At 50.3% G+C, this 14,690-nt stretch overlaps 1 protein-coding gene across 24 annotated transcripts in view; it reads right to left on the bottom strand.

Annotated features, from left to right (window-relative positions):
• The window catches only part of Megf11 (multiple EGF-like-domains 11), a 325,831-nt gene that overhangs the window by 191,938 nt on the left and 119,203 nt on the right, over positions 1-14,690 (bottom strand).

Genomic DNA, 14,690 nt, shown 5'->3' with positions numbered 1-14,690 from the left:
AGAGGCAGTGGGGTGAAGCCAGAAGAGCATTTGCTGCAGGTGACCTCAGAGATAAGCTCCGAGAGGCTCAGGAGGCAGCCCAGGGAAGGATGGGCAGCTGCCCAGGTGAGCGCACACAGGGTACGTCCATCTCTCTCCATCACAGACCCACTTGACTGCTGCAACACATGGGGAAGAATCCAGAGTCTTGTAATTTGCCCAGATGGTGGGAGCTCCCAATTGCTCCTTCTCCAGAGACAGCTGTTCAACCACTGGGCCATATGGCTCTCCTTGCTCTGCACCCGCCCCGGGAAATAAAACACTTTGTACACGCAACTCTGCACATCTCAGATCCGTCTCTCATTCTGAGCAGGTAATTAAGACCTCCAGCTGAGCTGCTGCACCCCAAGTGGCTGTCCGCACCCCAGAGGCCACTTTTTAAAGCTCCATCAATGTCTGCACAGTGGTGAGGTACATATATCTGCTCAGCTTTCTTCCACCGTCACAGGATCCAAGACGGAACCTCGGACACACCCCAGAACTCCTTTAAGGCCACTTGCCACCAACAACAGACATCTTTCTTCCCACATGGAGCCAGGAAAGCCTTACATCCACCTTACATCCTCTGAGTTGATTAACTGATTAAATGATTAGCGGTTACAGTCAAGACCAGCTGTGCCCAAGGCTCACAGACGCCTCCTCCGGGAGAGTGAGCAGACCTTTCCCACATGGATAGGGTCCTCAGTTCCACACTCTGGGATCAGGATGATCGTTTCTTTCCAAGACCCCTGCGGGCTGAACCCTAAGACCTTGGCGAGGCCCTGAAGCTGGGACCAGGCTTCACTGGTCACAGCATGGGCTGCACTGGTCACAGCATGGGCTGCACTGGTCACAGCATGGGCTCTCTGCCCCCAACATCCCTGAGACACTGAGCCTGGTGATGCTTCTTTGCAATCCTTTCCAGCCGTTCCTTTAGGAAATCAAGCAGGGACCTTTGCCCCCCATTGCAACCCTACGTCTCCCAACGTCCGAACAGGCATTCCATTCGCCAAACAGGGCACAGTCTCATGGGGGACAGGTGTAGAATCCCACAAGCCTCAGCAATGTTTTCCCTTGTTTGCAAGCCTGGCTAGGTGGGAGCACTCTCAGCTTCTCACACAGCTGAGGAGATTGACACAGAGCAGTTACCAAGCAGGGTTCCCAGCCCAGGCTCCCACCCAGTGGCAACAAGAAGTGACATGATGTGGTACTGTACCACCCGGATCACGAGCGATACTGACAAGGGGACTGGAGGCAAGGAGAGAGGGACACCCCTTCACACCTGAAGTTCACTCCTGGCGTTTCAGACACTGACACTGAGGTACTTGGCACCTTCCAGTGTGAGCTGTGGGACGGGTCATTTGCTCTTCCTCCAAGGAGCTTTTACAAACCTTGTGTGTAGATGTTATCGGGTCACTATATACTTTCTGTCACTGTTTGAGACAAAGTCTCACAGAGCCCAGGCTAGTCCAAAACTTGCTACGTTGCTGTAGATGATTTTGAGTTTCAGATCTTGCCCCCACCTCCTAAGTGTTGATTACAGACATGAGTCACAGTGTTCAGTTCATGCCAAGCTAGACTGTGTTTGCTAGACTCTCGCTTTACCCTCCTGGTTGCGTCCCAGCCCTGTGCAGTAATTTTGAGAGGCCTGAGACGAGCATGGAGATTTCCTGGCAACAAATGTCCTTCAAAGTCACTGCCAGGGCTCTGTCCCTCAAAGATAGAAGTCAAGTTTCCCCTGAAATGGAGCAAATTTTTGTGAGTCCATGAAGACCTGTAGCAGCTGTTGCAGATGCAGGAAGGAGTGACTGGCCCTGGGGAGGCCCGTGATGCTGTGGCCACAGAGCCGGGCTATGTACCCTGCTGTGTGCTACACGGCTTCTCCAAGGAGCGCTGCACCTATTTCCTTCCCCTTCATTATCCCCTTGAGTAGGGCTAGCATACTTTCCATTCTCAGCTGTCCAGTGATCTTGGCTCTCCTGTTAACTTAGCCCACCGACTCCAACATGCGAAGGCCACGCTTTCAAATCACAAGTAACAGACCCTGCGAACCAACTGGTCTTTTGACATTACACAGCAGAAGGCAAAGCCTCAAAGGGACAGAACCCTGCATCCGTTCATCAGGAGTGTGCCGAGGTCTTATTGAGAGTTCTACTCATCAGACAGGCCAGGATCGAAACCATGCCTCCTCCAACAGAAGGGGGGCAGCTCGGGAGAATACAGAGCCCTCCTTGTCCTTGGGGTCCAAAGTCAGCTAAGGGGAGAACTGATGACTAATGGCATTCAATGACATCTGTGGGTGTCCCTTTGAACAAACCCACCCTGCCAAGCATCAGATAGCATTTGCTTTAGAGCAGAAGAGATTTATTTGAACCTGGGAACCAGTAGGGAATGTAGCCTGAACCCAGGTCTGGCTTCTGGGCTTCCATGCACAGATGCAATGTGGTTTTAAAGGAGGAGCAGTGCTCTGATTAGAACTAAATGGGGGGGGGGGTCGGAGAGGCTCTTCCATAAAATTAATGGAGTTTGCCCCAGGGCCTACACCTGCCACATAGTTTTGGAGTCCAGAGAAGAGAAAGTTCAGATAGGAAAGAGCTGCCAACAGATGAAGGAGAGGCAGATGGAGAGAAACCAAGGTCCACTGCTTTCTCTGCACAGCCCTGGTCCTGCCCTAGCTTGCGCCCCAGCATCCATCCGGTCGGTATCTTCATCCATCCTCCATCCACTCGAAGTGCTCTCTGGAAGTCCATTGTGCAAAAACAAGATTAAAAGGGACGGGCAGAACAAAGCCCTCGCCTCCCTGACAAAGGCTCCTCCACTTAGTAAATTAGAAGCTCTTTCCATCTGACACGCTTTTAAAGGGAAATCTTCAATTACCAGGTGCCCGTGGGCCAGAGCAACAAAGGGCTCCACCAGTGACTTTATTCTCAAGCCCAAAGCAGGCATTGAAGTGGTTTTATGTAAGAGAGATACTAATCAAGTCCATATAATTTTGTGAATCCTTTATGGAGGACTGAAGGGCGTTTGAGCCCTGCAGCTGCTTCAAAGAGATTTCTGCAGCTTCTGCGTTTACCTTGCCAAAAGCTTAGCCGAGCAAACAAACAGGACCCTGTAAATCACGGGGCTACTGATTTACTATCAGGCCTCTGCAGTTTGTTTGGTGGACGGGAGTTTGTGAATAAACAGACCAAGGCCCAGGTCCCTCCACCTGGCCATGTCAACAAGAGGAGGCTGCATGCGCACGCGCTCTCTCTCTCTCTCTCTCTCTCTCTCTCTCTCTCTCTCTCTCTCTCCACATTCCCTAACTGTTTTTCACCTTATTTTTTTTATTACATTTTAAATTTTTGTACGTGTTGGTGGGTATGAAGATGATGTCACAAGGGTAGAGGTCAAAGGTTAACTTGTGGGCATGTTTGCTCCGCTAGGTGGGTACCTGTGGAGGATAGCACTTAGGCCATCTAGCTTGGCCATGAGCACCTTTATCTGCTGAGCCATCTCACTAGCTCCTCCACCTTTTTGAGACAGGGTCTCTTGTTGAACTCAGAGCTTACTGATTCAGCTAGATGGGCTAGCCGGCAACCCCGCCTCAGATTCTCCTCATGGCTCGAATTACACTTGGACACACTCGAGTTTTTTGTTTTTTTTTTAAACTAGAGTGTTGGGGATTTGAACTTAGGTCCTCATGCTTATGCGGGAAGTGCTTTACCAAATCAGCTCTAAGACTGAATTGAAGTTGGGGCCACATCTAGGCAGCCCCCTCTTTCCAGTTGGATATAGGGGAAAGGTGGCCAGAGGGAAAGTTTTTTTGTTTTTGTTTTTGTTTTCCGGTCTGGCCAGGAGGAAGGGGACCTCTGTCCTTGGTACCAAGGCTATCTTCATCATGGGAATGAGATGGATGGGGTTTTTGGCTTCTCTGCCCCCTCCGGCAGGAGCAAAGGAAGTCATTCTGGCTCCCTTGGTGGTGATTCAGAAGGCCAATGGCTTGCAAAAGGGAGGAAGAAGTTGAGTGGGAAAGGACAATGGAGAAGGCGACTCTCATCGCAATCTAGAAGCAGTAAACGTGGGCTCAAAGCCCACAGGTATGCAGGTAGCACTCCAACATGAGCGTTCCCACGGGCAGACACTGTACACACAGTCAGCAAATCACGCCCAGAACACACCCATACCTGTGTCCCAAGAACCCCAACACCCAGGGACATATGCTTGCCATGTTTGCCTATGACAATAAAGACTAATCTGGGTACCACTTACCCCGTGCCAGGCCCCATCCCCAGTGCATCCCTCGGGTACCACATGCCAGGCATCCCATGAACTCTCTTCAAGCCGTACACATCAGGAAAGCACCATCAGGACCTGGTTTGACGGCTAAGTAAGTGGAGACTCAGAGAAGTTAGGTGACTTGCCCAAAGTCACACAGGCGGTAGGAAGCAGTCTGGTTCAGCTTGCCTGCAGAAGCCCCTCTAGCTAGACAGACTCCTATTCCTCCCTGCACATAGGCACACATAGCCAGACCTGGAGGAGGCTGCCTATCCTCAGAGGTCCAGACATCCCCAGGGATCCAAGTGTTCCGGGGACTCAGGTTCAGGCTAGGACTTGTCATGTAGAACGGGGTGGGTTGTTAGAATATTACAATACTCCTGGGTTAGCAGTTATGAGAAGTTACTGTACTTCATTCTGGTTCAAAGTAGCTGCTACCTTTTCCTCATAATCCAGTAATTTGGGGGTCACCCGCCCCTTACTCCAGGGCACTTCCTAGTCTCTACTCCTTTTAATTTATGGGTGAACCTGCCAAATCTGAAGTTACATATTTTCACCCCTACTCCCGAGTGCAGACAAGGTGGGCACAGAGGGATGTGGACCACACAAGGGACCTCCCCGCAGGCTCTCCTCCCGTGTTGGTGGGCTAGCATGGTAAAGGCTATCATGGCTCCCCAAACCAATCCCCTCACACCCTCACCACACAACTGATCAAGGCCCTTCAGAGGCAGGTCTTCAAAGACACTGAAGTGCCCATCAGGAGGCAGAGGGAGGATCTGAGCTGTCATTGTCAACTCTCCCTGAAGCCATTCAGCTTCCCTTAATCAAAGAGCAAGCATTAGAGGAGATTTAGGGACCGATGCGTCCATTGACTGCAAAACTCCGGTAATGGCCACTCTCCTAAGCCCCAGAGGGAGGGCAGCACTTGGCCAGCCTCTTTCCATCTGCAGAGCGTCCTGCCTGGGGAGGCAGGAGACAACAGACAGTGGGCAAATCAGACACCTGGATGGGGTAAGGAGGCTGCAGTGCACCATGGGAGGAATCCCAGGGAAATGAGCTGTAGGGCACGGGCTTCTGATAAAGGACTCTGATCCGCACTTGGTGGCAGCCCCAGGGGTTTGTAGAGAGTTGTCAGAAACCAAAGGAGGAGGCCAGCCAAGAATGAGTGGGCAGTGGCAGGCTACTCGGGGTGTGGGGAGCTGGCACTTTGCCAGCCTCTGTAGACTCTGAAACATATTTTGTTTGGGATGCTATTGCCTTTCTGTTTGTTTCCGTGATAGGATCTCACGTACCCCAGGCTAGCCTCATACTTATTATATAGCTGAAAATGACCTCAAGCTTCTGATCCTCCTGCCTCTACCTCCACCCCCTGAAGAGCTGGATGGACTACAGGCCTGTGCCACCACCACTCCACCACCAGAGCTATGCCACCAGCCCCAAGGACATATATATCTTCAAGTCAGGTAGTGCCATGGTAGAGAAAACAGAGACAAGCAAGGAGCAGAGATTGATGCCCTCAACTCTCCTGGCAGAGCCCGCTGGGCAGGGGACAGCAGGGTCCCTTGATGAGATCCAGACACATGGCTCTAAAACTGTCTAAGCCACTGTTCAGCTTTGAGCTCTCTGCAGACTGGTGTTTAAACGATCTTTTCCCAGCATCTGAGTTACCCGGACCTTCCTTCCCAGGCTTCGAGCTGTGTCTCCCTAAGACAGCGCATCATACACTCATCCGACACTCGCCAGCACCAGATGCCCAGCCCGGGTGACAAGTCATGCAGAAGACTTGATCCCTGTGCTTTGGAACTCATTCCCAAGCTAAATGGACAGACAGACGAACGGTGGGGGCATCAGAGGCAGTGGGATAAGAACGGCAGAGGGGCCCAGAGATTGTGGGGCCAGAAGAAGGATGGGGCAAATATGGAACTCATGACCTTAACTGCCTATGACTTCTAAACAATCAATGTCCAGAGTAGAATCTCACAAGGTGCTCACACCAGGGGGACCTGGAGTGACCAGCAGCAGGCACCGTGGGTACCTCACATGAGTTCCCTTGCTCAATGACATAGGAAGACCTGGCGATCACCAACAAGGGTTCAAGAACTCTCCCTTGGCAGTTTTAACACATCTTTGGAATGATCTGAGAGCCCAGATCACTCAGCAGAGACCTAATGAGGCAGTTAGGAAGCTCCTTCCCCACTGCCTGCCGTGGGACACGCTGGCCTACCCACTGAAAGTGCACTTCTTATAATGTGAAGCCTCTCTCCCACTACTCCATGTCCCCAGGACACAGCAGTGCCTACAAGATGTAGAACAATGTGACAACTAGATAGATGGGCACACGGGAGATGGATGGATGTGGCTCTAGGCAGCAAAGCTCAGCACCAGGTGTTAGTGACCCAAGAGGGTGGCATCAGCACTGCTCCTGGTGTCAGCTGCAGGCACAACTCCCCAAGGAGCCCCACAGAGCCACCAGGAGTGCTTCGCCCTCTGAGTTTTAGATAGGACCCTTAAACTTAGACTCTGCTTGCACACACACACACACACGTATAAATACACATACACACACATCACACATACACACACAGATACACACAGATACACATACACACATCACACATACACACATCATACGCATACACACAGATACACATACACACACATCACACATACACACGTCATACACATACACACAGATACACTTACACACACATCACACATACATACCTCATACACATACACATACAGATACACACAGATACATATACACACACAGATACACATACACATACACACATCACACACACACATCATACACACACACAGATACACATACACACACATCACACTTACACACGTCATACACATACACACAGATACACATACACATGCATCACACATACACACATCATACACACATACACACACACAGATACACATACACACAGACTCCCCAGATCTGCTACCTTACCCTGGTATCTATTGGGACCCACCATGCAATGTTTAGAAATGTATTTATATGTATTTATCTGTGCATGAGTAATGATATACATGTGTGTGGTATGTATGTACGCAGGTATGTATGTGTGCAGGTGTGTACATCCAGAGGCCAGAAGAGGCTGTCAAGCGTCTGGCTCTGACTCTCCATCTTGTTCCTTATTCCCTTGAATACATTCTGTTTCCCAGAATCTGGAGCTAGGCTGGTGGCCGCAACCCTCAGCAATTCTTTTGTCTTGGCCATCTCACCAGCACTGGGGGGTACAGGCAGGTGTAACAGTCCCTGGCTTTTTACGTGTGTTCTGGGGATTTGAACTCAGGTCCTTGCGCTTGCACAGCAAACCCTCTTATCCACTGAGTCCTCTGCCCAGTCCTCACTTGGGCACATTTTTAAAGACCACCCCAGTGTAATCCAGGCCTTCTTTCGACCTCCTTGACTACCCTCTCAGTTAAACCCTACTTCTGTCTTCTAGCCATCCATCCTTCCTAACTAGAGCAAATCCACCAAAACCAGAAGATACAGGATTTAATGCTACACCCACTTGCTCTTCTATGGGGATACTACTGCCCATGCCAATGGCCTCTGCGAACCTCCAGTTTGTCTTCTGTAGGGCAATGACACAGCTTGCTTCTGCAGTTTGGCTGAGCAAGCACAGACTAGACCGTGTGTAAGCATAGAGAGTAAACCACGACCTCACACCACTATGGTCATTATTACTGCTGGAAGTCAGTGGCTGACCCACGCAAGTACTGAATGTCACATGGCCTGCACAAGGCCTCTACTTCACCACTCATGGTAAAACAGATGCAGCCCCAAGTGGCGGAGGGGCAAGGGCTGATGGAGGCTCATCACGCTACAAATGTCCTCTGACCAAAATACTGAAGTCTCTCCCCAAATACAGTAAAATGTTTATTGAAATACAGCTGAGCTCTGAGAGAAAGGGAAATTCCAAGTGTGAGAGCAAGGAGACTTTACAGGAAAAAGGTAAGGTCAAGAGCTGGTACCAAGTCAGCACAGGGAACCTCAGACCCAGCCATCAACCCACCTCCTAGTCTCCAGCCCATGTCAGGAGCCAAGGGTTTAACGCCCACGCGAGGCAGAGTTGGCCTCAGGAGCTTCCAGCTCCACTCAGGGGAACTTGGATAAGCTGCCTACCAACCTGGGGGTAAAACAAGGTTATCTGTCCTGGGCCTGAAGGGGGTGGAGTCTCCTATGTAAAGAAGCCAGGGGAGGGGCTGGGAGTGAGTGCTTCTGGGAGTACAGCTTCTTGGGGTTGGGGGGTGGAGATTAGCAATGTGCTGAGACCAGCCAGCAATGATACCTGCACCACACTGTGCAAATGCCCCCAAACTGTGTGCTTTGAAACGATGCATTTCCTGTCATGTGAATTTCACACCAATTAAACAGAGGAGAAAAAGAAAAAAGCAAAGAAAACCCAGCAACGCATAACTTCACTACACACAGAAATCCCAGCTCAAGCCGTCAGACCAGAGGGTGGTCTCAGGACAGTGAAGACAATTAGTTTTCCATGGGAAAGTGCAAAGGCAGTGACAGAGAGGGCCCCTGTACCAGCAAGGTGCAGGAGGGAAGGAGCTGAAGGTCCGATAGCTAAGGGCTGAGGCCATGGCTCAGTGGGTAATGGACTTGCCGCACAAGCATGAGGACCTGAGTTCGGATCTCCAGAGCCCATGGAAAAGTCAGGTACACAGTACACACCCACAATCCTCCCCTAAGGAGGTAAAGACAGGAAGCATACTGGAGCCCACTGGCCGTGGCCAGTCTAGCCAAATGGATGAGCTTCAGGCTCAGTGAGAGACTCTGTCTCAAAAAATACCGTAGAGAGTAACTAAAAAAAAAAAAAAAAAAAAGAAAGAAAGAAAAAAGAAACCCAATATTGACCTCTGATCTCGATTCACATACATACTCATATGTACACACATGTGCTTATGCACATACCTGCAAACATAGACCCCACACACACACACACACACACACACACACACACACACCACTTTATATTTAAAAAGTGACTCCCTCTAAGAGAAGACACTGCTATCTTGGCCACTCAGCAGGTGTCACAAGCAGAATGGTTACTCCAAAGATTTGAACTAATAGAACTAAAAGCTCAAGCCAGAAGCATCTAGAAAAAGCCATAAAAGACATATGTTTAGAATAACTAAAGCCATAAACACAGGAACAGAATTGGTCGTGAGAAAGGACCTACAGAAAAACAAGCTTGTATTTCTGAAACGGCTTCCGTAAACCCCTAGGAATGAACCGTAAGCAACTGAAATTCAGACCTCGGCAGACAGGTTAATTAGCTGAGCCGTAGGATCTAAACAATGGGTCTGAGGTACTCGTTCAAGACAAGACACTGGAGATAAGGGTTAAACATAAAGATTTGAAGACAGAGGAGGGGAGGGGGTGAGAGGCCCTGACACCCTGGGACTGTAAGGGGGAATGGAGGAAGGACTGTTAAGGAGCCATGGCTGGGAACATTCCAGACTGCTGAAGGGCATGGATCTTACCTTGAAGATGCACGCCTCTGAGAAGTAAAAGATGCAAAGAAGAGTGACTCCAGGACTAGAGAAATGGCTCAGGGCACGCTGCTTTTCCAGAGGACACAAGTTCAGGTCCCAGTACCCAGGTTAGGTAGACCACAACGACCTGTCACTCTAGCTCAAGGGATTTGATGCCCTCTCCTGGCCTCCAAGGGCGGGCACACACACACATACACACACACACACACACACACACACACATACATACAAAGTCAGACAGACAGACACACATTCACACAGAGACAGACAGACATACACACATATACACGCAGACACACATACACACACACAGACACACACACATACACAGAGACAGACAGACAGACACACATACACACAGAGACAGACAGACACATACACACAGATAGATACACAGACAGACAGACACACACACACGAAGACAGACTCAAACAGATAGACACAGACACACACACAAATATAAACACAAAAGAGACACACACACAGACACACACACATACACACAGACAGACACACACATACACATGTACATACATGTACACACATACACACATACACACAGACACACAGACAGATACACACACACAGAATATGACAAAATAAAATATTAATTTTAAAAGAATAGCCCCAAACACAGACATATCCTCATTTCAAAATGTTGCAGTATTAAATCCAGAACACAGTGAACCATAAACCCTAGAAGGACTAAAACTTGGTGTCACAACTGCTAAGCCACCATCCAAGCCAGGACAGACTCAGTTTCCAGAAGAAAAAAAACTAGGACCTCCTAGAAAGAATAAAAATCCTTAGGGAAGAAGTGGGGAGGAGAATGAGACATCGGATGACAAGCAAGTTGCTTTGAGGACATGTGCTACACGTAAGTGGTAACTGATTGCACAGCACGCCTGCAATTCGGGTGCTGCTCAGTGGTAGAGCCCTTACCTGGCAAGCCCTGGGTTCAATCCCTAGCACTGAGAATAAACGAAGGCTAGCAACACAGTAATGAAATAACAAGCCCCAAGTCACAGTTCTAGGACAGCGAGCTCACTGGACTGCAATTAGTCTCCCCAACACACATACCCTCCGTGCATCCTGTCTCCCAAGCTTCTCCCTGCTGCTTCCCCTTAGCATCTCAGCCAGCACGGCCCCTCATGCCCTCCACCCCGATTCTGTACAGCCCTGCCTGCTGTTAGCCACATACCTGCCTGGAGTTTCTGCTCAGTTCTTTGACTTGTGGATTACCATGCAAAGCACAGAGCAGGAGGCAGACCGGTGGTCCTCAAGGCCCCTGGTGTGCCAGAAGACACCTCCTGGATGTTTGGGGGATGTAGCTCCCCGCCTTGAAAGAAAATTGAGTCAGAAATGGAAGACCAGGGGCTGGGGGCCAACAGTAACCAACTGGGCCACTCCTGATTGTTAAAGAGAGGCATCTGGGAGGCACCTACTGGGCCTCTAGACAACTCAGACTGAAGGTGTAGGTACAAGAGCATGGGGAACTCACCCCTTCTCAGAATGGCACCCGGAGTTCTCCACAGGAGGTCCCCAGGGGCAGCAGCCGCAGCACCAGGGAACTTGTCAGGGGCTCAGGTATGCAGTCTGCTAGGCAAATAGACCTCCAGATGTGCCGAGGAGCCAACTTGAAGCCACTTACCTCAGAGAGAGAGCATGCAGAGGCTGTTTTAAGTTAACAGGTGCTGCAACAATATTGCTGGGTAAACTGAGGCACACTATAGGATTCTGGGACGCTTCGGTGGTGCTCAGTAAATGTCCTTGGCTCCTAGATTAACCAGAGTCCACTTCTCTGTGCCCTGGAATCTCACAGCATTCCAGTGAGAATGTGGCACCAGGCAAGGTTTGATGTTGGCAAGGAGCTGGCCTCAGAGCCCAGGCAGACAGAAGACACGAACAAGAAGCCAAACATTGCTGTTTGAAGCCTCTGGGACTCCAGTGCTTTGTGTTACTGCAGCATAACCCCGAGCATCCAGTCCGATGCCCAGCCAGTGTTTTTAAAGAGCCGAGCTCCCCCCCACCGCCCCCAGCACTACAACTGTCTCAGGTGACAGCTTGCTTGGCAGAGATATAAAAGTAGCTCCACGCAGGCAGAGACACCAAGACTGTTTCAAGTAGAGGAAGAAAGACGCTTGTGCCCTGTGATCTTTGGAGAATCTTTGATACCTGGCAACCAAAGGGGCACTCAGCCGCGTGTGCAGACCACGGGAAGGACAGGGTGTGACCCAGGAAAGCGGAGGTGAGACGCTCTGGCGCGAAGCTCCAGACAAGAGTGGCAGCTCTGGGTGGAGGAAAGGGGACAAAGGAGAGACACCGCTCCTCTCAGACCCGTATTCTGCTCTCCTGAACACTCGGTCACCATGTCGTCTCTTCCTCTTTCCACCCACAGGAAGGCTCAGACAGGGCTAGGGGCTTGCCCAAGACTGCACAGCAAGTAAGTGGCAGAAGTCACCAAAGCTTTGTCTCCTGGACACTATCCTTCTGCCTGTGCGAATCAAGGCTCTAAGAAGGTTAACTGAGGATCACAGTGGCTTTCCCTTCCCTGCCCAGAGCACACATCAGGGCTGGATACAGTCCTCACCGTACCACTGCCAGGTCTCCCCCTCACAAGTTCTCCCTGCCCGGAGTCTGCATTCCCTCTTAGACAGGTGACAGAGCCTGTGTAGAGATGGCTGCCCCCCAACTCTTCCCATCTCCATGAGCAGAAAGAGGCTGCTGGCTGTGCTATTGGCTTCATGGTGTCCCTTCAACATTCCTGTCTTGGTCCTCAGTTCCTCAGACATGACCTTATTAGAAGACAGGGTCTTATAGAGGTCATTTAGGGAGGACCTAATCAAGTGTGACATAGGCTCTTATAGAAGGAGGAACTCTGGGCACACATCACACACACACACACACACACACACAAATGGGAGGGGCAGAGAGACAGACAGACAGAGACAAAGAGAGACAGAGACAGAGCTTTGCTTTGTTGCTTGGCTTGGCCCTCAGTCTTGCTGGTGAGTTCACGTCCCCTGCTCCAGCCACTGCTGATTCCTGTGCTGATGGAACCGGCTTCTTTGGGCTTCTAAGAGGGACTAGAGAGCAGCATCTCTTTAGGAATCCCCAGGCCTTCAGCACTGGGTTGAGACTGCTGAGATGCTAGCCCCCTGGACTCAGCAACTACTGGGTTCTCAACTTCTCTGGTATGAGATGGCCATTGTCAGACTTCTGGGACGATATTATGCAACCCGATCTAATAAGTCCTCTCTTAATACACATTCATTCTATTGACTCTGTTCCTCCAGAGAACCCTGACTAACATGCACAGTGTACATTCCCAGGGAAATGTTTACAGGCCCCCTTGGGCGATTAAAGTCAAAGTCAGGACTAGAAAAACAAAACAGGAAGAACAAAAGCCACAGAGAAGGGAACCAACATCTGCAAAGGCCCCATTGTGTCTAGGGATGCAGCTCATGCTGGCCCCATTATATAGGTTTGCAAAAGGAAGTAAAAAGTAAAATCTCACACGGATTGATGAGCAAGAATAGGTCTGTCTAAGCTGCTTAACTACACAGCCCTGGGAGCAAGACAGCCTGGACTCAAGGCCATGCCCTGCCACTTCCCCACCATGTGATCTTGACCAAATTGCTTACATCCTCTGACTCAGTTTCCCTACCTGTGAAACGAAAGGAACAATGGCACCTATCTTGCAGAACTGCTGTTTGACAAGGAATGGGACACAGTCAAAATAGTGCCCAGCACATCTTGGATGCTGGACTCTGTGACAATAAAGGAAGAAGCCGGACATGACGGAACAAGTCTCAAACCGGGCTTGTTCCACAGCACCGCTGACGTATCACAGGCTTGCTGAGTCTTTGTCATGCCTGGCTGGCTCTCCTCTGTGTGAGCAGAGCAGCAGTCTTCAATGCTGACCTCACCTCTGCTAGCACACCCCATTGTACCCCATACAAGCTCGGGTCCTGGCCAAGGCCTCATCCCCAGCTTGGCCCTCAGGGATCTGGTTAGTGTGCCCTTTCTTTATATTTCTCCTGGAGCACCATCACTGCTAAGCTGACTTGTAGCGCATCTTCCCCTCATCCTGTAGGGTGATTAGAATTGAGTTTCTCCATCATGAGTAACAATGTAACTCCAGGAGAGGAACCATTAGACCATACCCAACCCCAGCAGGCTCACCTGCCCCAGTTGAAGAATCCTAACAAGGGTCATCACTCTTGAATGCAGAACAAGAACTTTGTAAGTAGGCTCCCTAAAACCCATTTTAAGGGTACTTCCCAGCTCTCATGACCCCCTCCAGTTGAGAAAATATCCAAATATCTTCCTGGAGAGTCCTTCATGTCCCATCCCACTGGTCAGATGTGACTCTAAGAGACCCCCATGGTCATCATCATAGGAAAGTGAAGAAGCTGGCCCAGAGCCACATGGCCAGTAAGCTGGGCCAGAGTCCTCACGTCTGGGTGTCCCCTATCTGGGTGCCTATGACCATCAGCAACTCAACTCTTATTTTCCTGCTAACACTATTCCTCCCATTCTCTGAGCAGCTATAATCAAACAAAGGAAAAGTGACGGTCATCTTTCATGACTCTCTCCAGTGGTCCCTTTATCTCCTGGAACCACTCCTCATGCTCCAACCTACTCAGGCCATCCCCTCATAGGAGCTGTGGTTTACCCATCCAGCCATGCAGTCTCCCTGCCTTCCTTCCTCTGTCTTCTGCTTCCTTCCATCAACCCTTCTACCCTCCCATCCATCATCTCCCTCTCTCCAGCAAAGTTCTTTCATGCATCCAGACAGCTCAGCATACACCAGGCACTTGGGATTCCTTCTCTCCTTCATAGGGTCCATTTCAGAAGGATCTGCTTCTCCCCTACTC

This window comes from Rattus norvegicus, chromosome 8 (assembly GCF_021556685.1).
Source record: "Rattus norvegicus strain SHRSP/BbbUtx chromosome 8, alternate assembly SHRSP_T2T, whole genome shotgun sequence".
Taxonomy (NCBI): domain Eukaryota; kingdom Metazoa; phylum Chordata; class Mammalia; order Rodentia; family Muridae; genus Rattus; species Rattus norvegicus.
The sequence above is the reverse complement of the archived record's forward strand: the minus strand, read 5'-3'. Positions and strand labels throughout refer to the sequence as shown.